General features: G+C 50.2%; 1 long non-coding RNA gene across 1 annotated transcript; it reads left to right on the top strand.

Moving 5' to 3' along the window:
* Positions 1-6,015: 6,015 nt before the first annotated feature.
* LOC144104236 (uncharacterized) lies at positions 6,016-7,836 on the top strand. Its single transcript, XR_013308473.1, has 3 exons — positions 6,016-6,313; positions 6,825-6,975; positions 7,569-7,836. It is a non-coding gene; the product is annotated as an uncharacterized LOC144104236 (long non-coding RNA).
* The last annotated feature ends 5,629 nt before the right edge of the window (positions 7,837-13,465 follow it).

Genomic DNA, 13,465 nt, shown 5'->3' on the forward strand with positions numbered 1-13,465 from the left:
TCACCTCCTACGCCACCAGACTGCACTTGTAAGCAAGCTGCTGCTTAGTTTTTTTCGTGCACGCGACATCGGCACACGTAAACGCAGGAAGAGCGGAGCGAGAATGCACGTCCTCATAGACAAAAGCCCCAGTAATGAAGCGACACCAGAAACGAGCGCCTGTCGCAGTGTTATCCATTGCCTTCCTAAGCGCTTCACGAGATATTGCGAACCCTCAGGCTTCGAAGCATCCTGTAGCACAGATGAAGTGCGCGTAAGACATCGGCAGGGACAGTTCTGTATATGCGCCTGGAAGTGAGACCTGTCGTGGTGAACGCTTGGGAGGGAGCGTGACAAGGGACGGGATCGTGACCCGGTCGACCCTGCTTGCCGGAGTGTGTCGCGGACAGCCGTCACACCCGAGGACGGCAGATCCGGTGGAGGCCACGCGAGAGTCCAAGTGGCGTGCCCTTCCTCCTTGAACTGACATCCGCGCCAACGGCTGCGCTGGTTGTCGCCTCAGTCGAGGCATTGGCGTCTTGCATTTACAAAGTCCGCTGACAGGTTCGAGTTCTATCGCTCGTCGGCGCCGCCAGACTGTAAAAGAAACGCGCTTCTGAACTGCGCGATTCCGCGGCGTAAAGAGAGACATCAGGGCATGACTAAAAGGTAATCATACACGCTTAGTCGGCCTAAAGTTAGCACTTAAATACACCAGCCTTAGCGGTTGATTCCTGCTGCTGTCTGATATTCGGCAGCGACTTCAAATGAGCAGTCTACGAACGATCATAAGTATTATTAACATTTCAATCATGGACAAACGTTCGGTAACATTGTAATCTTGGGTTATCAAAAACTACCCAGTTCCTACCACGCGAAGAAGGCATCTACCAATACTTCCAAAGTGCCTGCTTCGCGCGTTAAAGTCTCAAATGCCATCGTTGTGCCTAGTCAGTTGTGATGATGTGTTGTGATGTGGCATGACCTCAAGTGTGCAGGTCTTCCCATCGCCAGCCGAGTGCAGTACAAAGGACATCTAAAGGATGTGTTCCTTTCTGCTCAGGAGGTGTCCCTGTTCTGCACCTTCTACGGCTGCTGTTGCAGCATATGTTTCCACCACCCGATTTTCCTCTATACCAACGACTGCGCTCAGTTCTTCTGAATTCCGCTCTGTCACCCTACACTGTACATGACCAATCAATCGGTACTTTATACCAACCGCTGCCTCAATCCACGCATCCGATGTCTTCTCTAGCTGACTATTTTATTCACCTAAAGCAAAATTCCCGCATTAATTTCTTCTCTGACTCATACTGTTGCCTTTTTCTTTACTTACATTGAAGCCTGTCGTCTATATCTTCTCTTTCCTGCTACAACCGGAAGACGACAAATGAAGTGGGGCTGACTGCTTTCTTCTTTGCGTTGTCAACAAGGGCGACTTGCGCTGAAACATTGACCGTTGCATCGATAAAATGCCGCCCTACTTGTGGTCTAGCCGCTGTTATTTTTTGCAGACAGCATCGAACAACATAAAATAGTCCACGTCGCAAGGGATGCAAAATGGACGCGATAGATGCAGAATTCCTGAAATGCACCAGTATACTCGTACGCTCCCCAAACAAAAGACGCAAGACGTTCTGCCAAACTCAGCGTGGCTACAGAACCAGACCACTCAAAACATTTATTTGTTGTGGTGGAATACGCACTAATGCCCCAGTGTATAGTGTGCGTCAAGAATTGGTCAAGTTTTGCGCACTATTCCAGACCACTGCGGCCCGAAGTTTCTCTAATTAGCCATTGTAACAGCACGTTGCTGAGGTGAGCACAATTCTTCTGCTAAGCTCGAAATTCGATAGCAGACATGAACGCCCAGATAACATCCACTGCATGTATGTGCAGGCGGTGTCTTGGAAAGAACCCACCGTATCAGAAATACACACTTCGCGGCGTGAAGTTGACATGCTGTTTTTTGTATTTCTGTGCCGGACAGCTTGCCTGAAACTGGACTAAAAGGTTGCCCCGCGCGTGAGCAGTGCTAACATAGTACGTCATACAGTTGGGTTCTGGGCATTGGAGTCACTTCATAATTCAACGATCGCTGCCGCTGTTCCAGCGCTCTCTCCAGTGGCCGTCACAGCAGGACTGCTGCGCAGTGACGGTGCGCGCACGGACTAGCCGCACTGTGGACTGTCAAGTGAAGGAACGAACAGCTAAAGGGCTTGTTAGATGGCGTGTCTACTTAGAAGCCACGGTGCCCTACTACTCATGCCAGTGCCAGAAAAACACCAGTATGGCAACTACAAAATGAACAGCCCTTTTACTGTGATAGCAGTACCAGTGCTAATTTGGGAAAATACTGCCGTTGTCGGCGTGTAACCTATGTGAGTGGCGCCTCCACTATCAGAACACAATACCCACCAGTCAATTCTTCACCGCAACCTCCAAGCTAGGGAACTGCTCGCCCTCATATCACCACCCTGGATCCATCGTCCCAGCCCTTCCCGGCCCTCATGGGCCCTCTTGAAGCACCATCCACCGCCGGCCCACCCAACTCTACCCTACCGAAGCGCCGCCCACTACCGATGCACTTACCTCCACAAGCCCTTCACCCACCATATGTCAAGGCTACATCAGATTCAAAGACGCAGTGGGTAAGCCAGCTGCTCTCTAGAAGCAGAACCCACCAGCCACCTCCTCACCCCACTAGAGCCCCCTGTAAAATAAGGTCGCCACCCACCCATGTTTGCCCAGCTTCGCCCTACTGAAAAGCAATCATCCGGCATAAATCCAACTGCACCTTTCTCGAATCAGGTTTCATGATCGTCCTGCCAGTTTTGTTTGTTGAGTGCGACAGAAGCGTACCGGTCTGTCACTGGCACGACTGATTCCTGCAGTAGCCTTAAGTTATAGACGTATTCAGCAGACGAGTCTTCGAAGCACACCTTGTTAACCATATTTTAGTTTGTGATTAAACGTTCGCAGGAGCGCTTTGTGAAGAGCTTTAGCGTCAAAGTTACACCACAGATACCAGGTCTTAGGCAATTGCGCAGTCTGTTCTCAGTAATCAGAGCCGAGAAGTTATGATAACAGGCATGCTGTCACAACAACAATAACCACAAAAACTGAATCATTTGCGAGCACTCGTTATTTGCTCTGGAGCAAGCATTCGAATAGGCGGTCTTCTGAGAGTGCAGCTGGTGGGAGAGCCGCTACCATCGCGGTGTGCTGGAAGTAAAAGGGTTTTCTTGTCTCAAGGGGGGACGCTGTGATCCAATCGCGAAAACCTCGAAAAAAAATCAAGTTTTATAAAACATCAGCTTCGGTACCAGCAAGAACCACGGTGGTGGCCTAGTGGTCCGAGCATCCGCCTCGCATGCCGGAGGTGCGGGGTTCGATCCCCAGTACCGCCGGGTACCCACCGGTGATACAATGGGAACAAGCTTTTGCCTGGTCTGGTGCTCGGCTTGTTCATGGTGAAAGGCTTAGGAAATTGGCCTTTGACCCCACCTTGAGTAGAAGAAACAACCTTTTGACAAAGCGCTGTGTGTGTGTGTGTGTGTGTGTGTGTGTGTGTGTGTGTGTGTGTGTGTGTGTGTGTGTGTGTGTGTGTGTGTGTGTGTGTGTGTGTGTGTGTGTGTGTGTGTGTGTGTGTGTGTGTGTGTGTGTGTGTGTGTGTGTGTGTGTGTGTGTGTGTGTGTGTGTGTGTGTGTGTGTGTGTGTGTGTGTGTGTGTGTGTGTGTGTGTGTGTGTGTGTGTGTGTGTGTGTGCGCGCGCGCGTGCGCGTGCGTGCGTGCGTGTGTGTGTGTGTGTGTAAAACTAAGAGTTACTCAGGCTCCTACCATGTTTTGTTGTCATGCCAGGCATTCTGCAAGATTGGTATGCCAATAAAGCATATAAAAATGTATGCTGTCAGAACTACACAAAGTGTTTCATTGGAATTTTGCACTTAAACATTCACTGAACTTCCCCATAAGCTTGTTAAATTTTGTTGTTCTACGCGAAGGAAATAGAAGATTCACCTTCGATCCCCGCGTCTTAAGAGAAAATATTGTGACGGACTAGAAGACGACAAAGTGGGCAGTGGCGCGGCACGGAGCGCTCGCGCTAGGCCCACCGCTATTAAATCGTGCCATAGCCATCTGCAATGTAGTCCTGTCTTCACCTGCTTGCCGTCACGTAACATTTGAGGGAGGTGCGGAGTTCATCCCCATCCTGGTCCTGCAGCTTCGGCGTCCTGCGTCCGCCACTGTCTTCGTTCACGTGTTCCTGTCCACATGGCCCGGCTGTGCCCCAGCCCTCCAGACCAGAACCGACGATGCCGTTCACACCAGCCCCGTCCCCCGCCCCGACCAGAAGACACGACAACTTGACGACGCCGCCGCTACTCGAACCTATCACCCCACCGACCCTAGAAGCTGCCAACATATTCGAACACAATCCCTGCGAATTCCGTTCGGTGTGTCCATGGGCCTCGGCCGTCGGCTCAAGGTGACCTAGCTACAGCCCGGAAGCTTCCTGGACCAGCGCTCATCCAATCGTCAGCAAGCCCATCGTCACGTCCTCCTTTCATCTTCACTGCCGTTCTTCTGGTTCGCGCGATCGGGACGATCGCTCGGCAGCTCCGGCTAGTGTGACGGACTAGAAGACGACAAAGCGGGCAGGGGACCGGCACGGAGCGCTCGCGCTAGGCCCACCATTATTGAATCATTCCATCGCCATCTGTCATGTAGTCTTGTCTTCACCTGCTTGCCGTCAAGTAACAATATTGTAGTGCGGCTGGTAAAGGCAATAGAAATAAAGGTTCCACCATTGTAGAAGAAGAAGCAGAGGAGAACCGTGAAGGAAAAAGTTGGGCAAGGCAGCAGATAGATGCAAGCGGTCGTTTCGCCGCCTGACGTAAAACGCAAGAAAAAAATTTCTGTGTAACCCCGCTTTCTGCGTTGGAATAGTAACGAGAGTATAAAAAAGAGGATTAAAGATTTCGAGTGGAAGAGCAACAGAGAAGCCGAGTTTGGGAGAGAGGGAAACCGCCCCAGTGGATTCGCAGAAGGCAGGTTAGGAGTTGTACTTTATAGCGACGTGAAGCTGTCACCGCTTGGATACAAAAGTAATCAAACATCCTGTGGTTATGCAGTATGCAGAACCAGCACCGCGCAGTTACCCTAGAGGTATTGCGGAAAAACCCAAAATACGCACTGTACTTAGTAATATGTAGTCTGTCCTCTGTATATATTTCAAGTGCCAGGAAATACATTGCTGAAAACATGCTGCGATGCACTAAGCCAGCGCTCGTACATGAAAGACTGTATACGTGTTAAACGATTTATGGAGTGTGTTATTGGATATGTTAGCCTTATGATTTTGCAGCTGAGGAAGTTGGCACTGCGACTGCAGTGAACACTCGCAGGCCTCTACCATGTTCGCTGAGAACTGAACGCGTTCGAAAATGTCCACTCAGATAAGATTTTCTAGCCTCTGTAGTACTCCATCTGTCACTGCCGAGAATGGGATATTTGGATGATCGTGTGTGTCTAGGCCGTTCGCGGTGTGCTCAGTAGCTGCCGCGAGAACGCGAAATGAGAACTTTTATCTGTTCTACTGCGCGTAAGCAGATGTTAAGAGCGACATTCCCAGAGCAGTACAAGAAGCGGCAGATTAAACACGTGTCGACGGAGGGGTGTCTGTGTAAGCAACGCATTGTTCGCATTAGTTGTCAAACAGCGCACGTTGTCCCCCATTCGTGCAAGTTCAGTTCGTGCCCGATGCCCGCCAAACACGCGGGGGCACGAGACACGCGTGTCGAGCATGGCAAGCCGAGTTCCGGCAACATTCCGCGCTGGTAACGACGCGACCAGGCTCCTTTACTCAGCGCCAGCTGACGGCGCTACGTAGCTATCGCCTCCGGCGGCTCGACTGCGTGGGCCGCATTGACGTCACGTCTTGGCGCGTCGCCCGCCACGTAGCGCGCGCTACGTCACACGCGGCCCATCCGCGAGGATCGAGAGCTGCTGGAATGCGGAACGCAGGAGGGTGTGAGTCAGTCCACGCGCGCTGCGGCGTACTGCCTGTTACGTGACGCCGCGCGCTCCCGGGCCAGGCCGGGCCGGGAAGCCCGAAGAGCAAGACTTACGCTGTCCCGGGCAGCGATGTTCTTCGAGGACTGTGGCCTAACGCCTGGGCGATGGCGGCTGGACCGGTTACTGCCGCTCAGAGAGAGAGAGCCGAGCATGGAAAAACTGACGTGGTCAGTCCAAGTGCAAACCGGATGCTACGAAGATATCGGCTGGGGCTTGAGATGTCGGATGCCACGCCTACGGCAACGGCATACCAAACAGTGAGTTCGAGACATAGCCACCGTCAAGGCGTCTCAATGACGACCTTTTTTTCGACTTCTCTGGCAGAAGTCGAACTGTGTTGCACGTGCTCCTCTATTGGTCGAAAAAAAAATGAAAGAAATCGTGCATTAGCAAGTGAAGGCCACTCCTTGAACGTGAAGGGCACTCGGTTCATTGTTCTGCTGCTGGTTAGTCCGCAACAAGCGTTAGCACTTTCATGTTCAGCTACGGCGCAAGACGGTTTGCTGGAGGACTGTTAAGCTCAGTTTAAAAACCGAACTCTGTATGTGAAAAATTCGAAAACAGCGGAAAAGATCGCAAAATATCACGAAAACCAGATGCTCATGTGTTCGTCGCATGATAAGGCAGAAGTGTGGCGCTTCAACACTGGGCTTGTTCACTTAGGTGTCGATTACTTAAATAAACTGTGACCCTCATTTTCAGAAGTCGTCAGTGCAAATGCGTTCCTTTGACATTAAAATTCATCTCATGTCTACCTGTCGCTTTCAGTGGACGCTAATGGCTTGGTCTTTCGAAGCAGCCTGGTCCGCACACAAATATCAATGGTCCTTTTGGGAAGTAGTGCGCTTCGGCCAGTACCACAGAAACGTGAATTGCATGAAGACCAGTGGTTCGGTCTGTACAATCTCATCGTTGCTCGGTAAGTTAGAAAAACGGGAAAAAATAACGGTAAAGACGTACACCTCTTTATTTGCCTCAGACAATGCGGAGAGATAATACAGAATCAGAGGCACTGCAGAGCAGTGTGAAAGAGCACACCTAATATTTAAAGGAGAACTCTATAGTTTGGGCTAGTTGGTTCATGATTTACAAAGAAAACGGCGCGAAATACAGATGGCGCTGGTACTGTCGTGTTTGTTCCTCTTTTGTCCCCGTATTTCGCGCCGTTTTCTTTGTGACTAATGTTGAAAGCCTGTCAGAACACATGTGTCATCACATTTAGCTGCACGATATTAAACGTTCCTCCATGCGGTCAAGATTCGCCCAAATCCCGTCAGCAAAAACACGCGCACGCTATTAACCTCGACTTAATCATTTGCCGTTCCTTCCTGCGTTTATATGTTCTCGGTTATTTTCAACGTTTTCTTTTCAAACTATGAAGGCGCATTATTTTCTTTGGGTGAATTGAAAAATAGAAACATATTTTCTGCAAAAAGCACCTTTGCTTGTTTTCATCTGCGCATACACCCGAAGTGAACAATCCATTTCGCCCTCTGCTCTCGGCGCGACCAGCAACATCCGGCTGACACACAGATCATCTGTCTTGGAGAGCCGCCAGGAATCAGACGGTGAGTCTCGTCGAAGAGGAGGCGGGGCGCGTGACGTCGCCCTTACGCCGACATCAGCCGACAGGAAGCTGTGCGCAAGCTGCAATGGCTCGTCCGGAGTTCAAGGTTCGCGCCGTGCACTGAGTCAGCCACCCGCGGCGCTTCTGTTTTCATTTGTGGGTCGCAGCTCTTTCAACAATAAAGGCCGGTAAAGAGATCCTCACTGACACTCACATCCAAGTCGCCGTGTCTCTGCTGGAAATGTGACTTGATATCGCCAATTTAATCCGCGAATCACATTGTCAAGCTGACCCCGCCCTTCTAGGATTCGGTAACAGAGCATAAGGGATTTTTCGCTGGAAGTTAGCAGACGCCACTCGACTTTTTTTGCAAACAACTGAATCTTATTATTTAGCTTTTTTTTCTGACACTACTGTTTCTGCTGCGCATTTTCAGCGCTCAACTGAGCAAGCGGGAAATATATTTTTCTCATCTTCTTATAAGTTCCGTGTCTTACTCTTATGAAGAGTTTAATGTCAGCCACCAAAAAATAAACGTGGCGCTGAGTATCAATCGCTTGCGTAATCTTTGACAGTATTCTCTTTTTGTGTAATAAAGACGCACTGGCAGAATGCGGCAACCACATTATAACGGAGCAAACAACAGAAGCCGCCTACATACTTATGTTTTCGTGTTCGTTAAACAACCACATGTATACGTCCCGTGCTGTAACTGAAAATTCTCTTGAATACTCCCAATACCCCAATTTCTGGCCCTTTTTACCTGCAGCAGTCTCTAGAATCCGGCAGTTTCGGAAAAATGTGAAAATTTCGCTTGGTAAACTTGTCTGAGAACTCGTTACGACTCCCTTGGGACCAAAATTTTTGCATCCAATTCCCTAAAAGGTTCCGATTCTCCGAATCGAACATCACTGGCTCCATGTAGTAGTAATAAATCCCAGCCCATCTAAAATACCGTGCCTCGTATCCCGTAGTGTCCTTTGTGTTTTAACACGCAAAAGCCCACTCATCCGTTAATCTACGCGTGCACTAAATGCGCCCATACAAACCACTCTTGCCATATATCACACCTCAGTCAGCGGCACCTGCACTTTGTGGCGAGCATGGTGCGTCTCCATAACTTCCCGCTCTATTAAAATCAATGTCAAAGCTACTTAACCTGTCCAGACCAGCATATTAGAGTGTGTAGTCGGCTGTGGACGTAGCGATAACTTCGGAGGTCATTTGTTGTGAGTTGTAGTCCATTAGAACAGAGGAGCCGCTTCCTATGTTTGCTTATTTCTTTTTTGATGTTTTTCGCAGACATCCTGAGGGTCATATTATCACACTGGCATGATAGCTGTGTCGCATTTCCGCTAAGCGCATGTGGTTGGCACCACTCCATCGTGGTGATTACCACGATAAGGCATTAATTATGACCAAATACGGGATAACTATCGATCTGGGCCACTGGTGTAAGTGATTGCTTTTAATTGTATAGTTTCTTTTCACACTTATATGTTGCGCTGTGAGGACTTGCCTCCGGTCGGCTCAGAAAGACGATCCAAATGTCAAATCAAATCGTGTCCAACATTTTTGGACAAAAATTGTGAATATTAGAAAATTGTAATGTACTGTGATGTAAAAATTCAATTCAATGGTCCATTCTTGTAATGTGTAGCAAAGTCATTCTTTTAAAGTTTTTCCATCGCTCGCGTGGAGTAGTTAAGGCTGCCACAGAAAACTATAGGGAACACTTTTGACGACGGCAAAACGTTAATAGCAAAAAAACATGCAAGCCTGTGGACGGGAAATCTGCGAATATATTGAATGTTATAGCGAAAGGTTGCAATTTATGAAAAATTTCATTCATAAACTATTTCCCATTAAAAAATATTTTTGTCCATAATTGTTGGGCACGGTCATGTGGAATCAAATAAGGCATTAATTATTCTGTACAAGGGAGAAAGGCACACAGACTTTAGTGCACAGACGAGCTTGCCCGTCCGAATATTCAGAATCTTTGTGTACGTGCTCATCAGGCGAGCACTGAACAAATCTGTGGGCTATGAACATGCGTAAGCGCCGACATAAACTTCACTCCTCATTGATCATTATGGCAGTTTTGAATACAGGATGCGTGTAGGCGCGCCAGAACACACTGGCGTAGTCGACAGTAGCCGCAGCGCGGGATGCGATTATTCTCGACTAAGCGAAGCTTGCGCAGAATCGCATTCGAAGGCAGCAAACATCATTAGAGTATCTTGTGGGTGTGGTCTGGCAAACAGCGAATGTATGGGCCGATAACGAGCGCTCCCCGGTGGCTTCGTGCGGAATGGGAAAGTGACATCAGCGTGTGTTAGCTCAGTCCATAAACAGCCGACAAGATCAATCGAACAAACTCCAATACTCGTACATCATTGATGGAGTCGACCTTGCCCTTTGCCTCGGATCGTCGCGCAGAGCAAGGCCCGGAGCCCTCTTTATATCCCCTCGCCTCGCCCGCGTCTTGGGCAACAAGTCGAGTATGGGAAACTGAGCAGCGTTTTCTTCGGACTGATTCACCGGCGGTCGCGTTCCGCATTCATGCCGATTACCGCCGGCGGCTGAGTGTGACGTTTCGCCCGTGACGACACACACGGCGCGTGTCGCGAGGTCGTCACGTCTGGACTCCCACGCACCACTACCCGGTGTAGTGGGACGACGTAGGGCCCCGGCAGCTGACGAAAGGGAGAAACCGGTCCGTGCAGTGGCTGCTGTGTGACGTAGCTCAAGGGCGACATACGTCACGGCTAGCGTCGCCGTGACGTCGCGTACCGAGAAAGGAGAGGATTCCATTTATGGGCATCGGCATCCTCACGCGCACGCGCGCTCCGCGCCGCAACAGGATGTTTAGCGAGGTTAACCGAACTCGACGGAGGAAGCTACACGCGCAACGCCTTTTACTCGGCCCGGCACATTAGGCACGCGCGGCTGCATCTTGGTGAATCAAGTTTAGTCACCCAGTCCTCTCCCCGTATTGCGTGTACGAAGGTCAGACGACACTCTGTGGCCTGCTCCCACGCGAAGACTACGCGATTGCCAACGCTGTATCTTTAAAAGCGTCTTGTTTAACAAGTTTAGCACGACAGAAGATGGTCACACGAGACAAACACCCTTTGTACGCTGCATCTGCCGTGTGATCGTCTTATGTGCCGCTGAACTTGTTACTGGAAAAGATGCACCAACTTTCCTGTAAACAAGTTTTATGTCTCGTTCACAACAGACCGCAACGGTGGGCTAGTAGTTTAAGCACCCGCCTCGCATGCGGGAGGTGCGGGGTTCGATCCCCAGTGCCTCCGGGTACCCACCGGTGATATCATGGGTACAAGCTTTCCCCTGGCCTGGTCCTGGGCTTATTTAGGGTGAAATTCTCGGGAAATGGGTCTTTGGCCGCATCTTGTGTAGACGAAAACGCCTTGTGCCATGGCACACTTTGGCCCCAGATGCCCTTGGGCCATAAAAATTCACGCTCATCATCATTGTTTACAACGGGCCGAAGCTTGCAAGTCCGCGACTAACGCCCGCGACAAGGTCTTGATTCTTGACTAATAAATCCACAACCGTGTGGAGTTTAATTTAGCATTCAAAATTTTAATAAGGCGAGACAGTTTAACGCGCCACACCTACAGTAATTTTATGTCAGCATGGTATGTGCTTAGTTTTGGGATCGGCCATTATGTCAGGATGAAATTGTTGTATTTATGCAAGTCGTATATCTCCCGGGTACCATCCAAACAATTGCTACATAGTGTAATATATATATATATATATATATATATATATATATATATATATAGTCACAGGCCAGACGGAGAACAGTCGTAGACGTAGAGGGGGACCGCAGAACGGCCGAGGTTTTTTTTTAATCGCCCAGAACAGAGCCAGCTCGAGCGCGCCTCACGCGAACGCGACCACTTCGTCCTCGACACGGCTTAGCGCGCAGGTAGCTCGAGCCAGGTCCGTGGTATTAGTCCCCCGAAAAAGAAGAGCATCGTCCCGACGCGAGGGTATGTACAAAGCAGGAAAAGCAGGAAGACAATGTTTAAAAAAGAAACGAACAAAAAGAAACAAATTAAAACGCAGAACCCGAACACAGTTTAAAGTGGAGCGTCATCGCTCTGACGCGAGAAGTATGGCTTAAGTCGCATTACATGCACAATGTCAGTCCGTGGTTGCCGACGACCGGTAGCCACAGTTCCACGTGGAACAACCTCATAATCCACGTTTCCAACACGACGGAGCACCTCATAAGGTCCGAAATATCGGTGCAGCAGTTTTTCGGGCAATCCCTTTTGGCGGACAGGGGTCCACACCCACACACGGTCACCGATGTTGTAGGTAACCTCCCTGTGGCGCCGGTTGTAACGTCTGGAGTCCTTGTATTGTTGAGCTGTGATGTGCAAACGAGCAAGCTGGCGAGCTTGCTCGGCTTGTTCGACAAAGGAGCCCGCATCTGGTGTCAAGTCATCATCCACGCACGGGAGCATGGCGTCCAGCATCATCCGCACTCCTCTGCCGTAGACTAGACGGAATGGTGTAAAGCGGGTTGTTTCTTGAGTCGCAGTGTTGTACGCGAATGTGATGTAGGGGAGTATTTGGTCCCAGGTTCTGTGCTCCACATCCACGTATGTACATGGAAATCATGTCGGCCAGTGTTTTATTCAGGCGTTCTGTGAGCCCATTTGTTTGGGGATGGTATGCTGTCGTTGTTCGATGGCTGGTGTGACTCAGCTCAAAGATGTCGTGGACAAGCTGAGCTGTAAATGCCTTCCCTCGGTCTGTGATGACGACGGACGGAGCGCCGTGTCGAAGCACTATTGCACGCATAAAGAAGTGCGCAACTTCGAACGCTGTGCCTTGAGGGAGAGCCTGCGTTTCGGCGTAACGCGTCAGGTAATCGGTTGCAACAACTATCCATCTGTTTCCTCCCGACGACAAGGGAAATGGTCCGAGCAGGTCCATGCCGACTTGTTCAAAGGGTATGTTAGGAGGCATGATAGGTTGCAACATGCCAGGCGGTTTCAGAGGCGGCGTCTTCCTACGCTGGCACTCACGGCAGGTCCGAATATATCGCTTCACACATGAGGCAAGGTTGGGCCAATAGTAGTTCTGCCGCACTCTGGCAAGTGTGCGCGTGAATCCAAGGTGCCCAGAGGTCGGCTCGTCGTGGCAGGCGAGGAGGATCTCGTGGCGGAGGGCGGCTGGTATAACCAGAAGGTAACTCTTACCACTGGAGGCGGAGTTTTTCTTATACAACACTCCGCCTCGAAGACATAGGGATGGCAGCCTACGAGCCAGGTGGGAGGGTATCGAGGGATGGTGACCTTCTAGATGCTCCATGAGCAGCTTCAACTCGTCGTCCGCACGTTGATGTGCGATGATGTCGGACGACGTGACTGCACCAAGGAATGCTTCGTCTTCTGCGTTACCTTCGTAAGGTTGCACGGGTGAACGCGACAAGCTGTCAGCGTCGGTGTGCTTGCGACCAGACTTGTAGATGATCGTGAAGTCAAATTCCTGTAAGCGTAATGCCCAACGTGCTAGGCGGCCACATGGGTCCTTTAACTTTGTCAACCAGCACAATGAGTGTGGTCAGTAATAACCTTGAACTGCCTGCCATACAGATAGGGGCGGAACTTTGTGATGGCCCATACTACGGCCAAACATTCCTTCTCAGTTGTAGAGTAGTTACACTCTGCACGGGAAAGTGCACGGCTAGCATAAGCGATTACTTTTTCGGCACCGTTCGGACGCTGGACGAGAACCGCTCCAAGACCGACGTTGCTGGCGTCCGTGTGAATTTCAGTGGCGGCATCATCGT

This window comes from Amblyomma americanum, chromosome 9 (assembly GCF_052857255.1).
Source record: "Amblyomma americanum isolate KBUSLIRL-KWMA chromosome 9, ASM5285725v1, whole genome shotgun sequence".
In the NCBI taxonomy this organism is placed as follows: domain Eukaryota; kingdom Metazoa; phylum Arthropoda; class Arachnida; order Ixodida; family Ixodidae; genus Amblyomma; species Amblyomma americanum.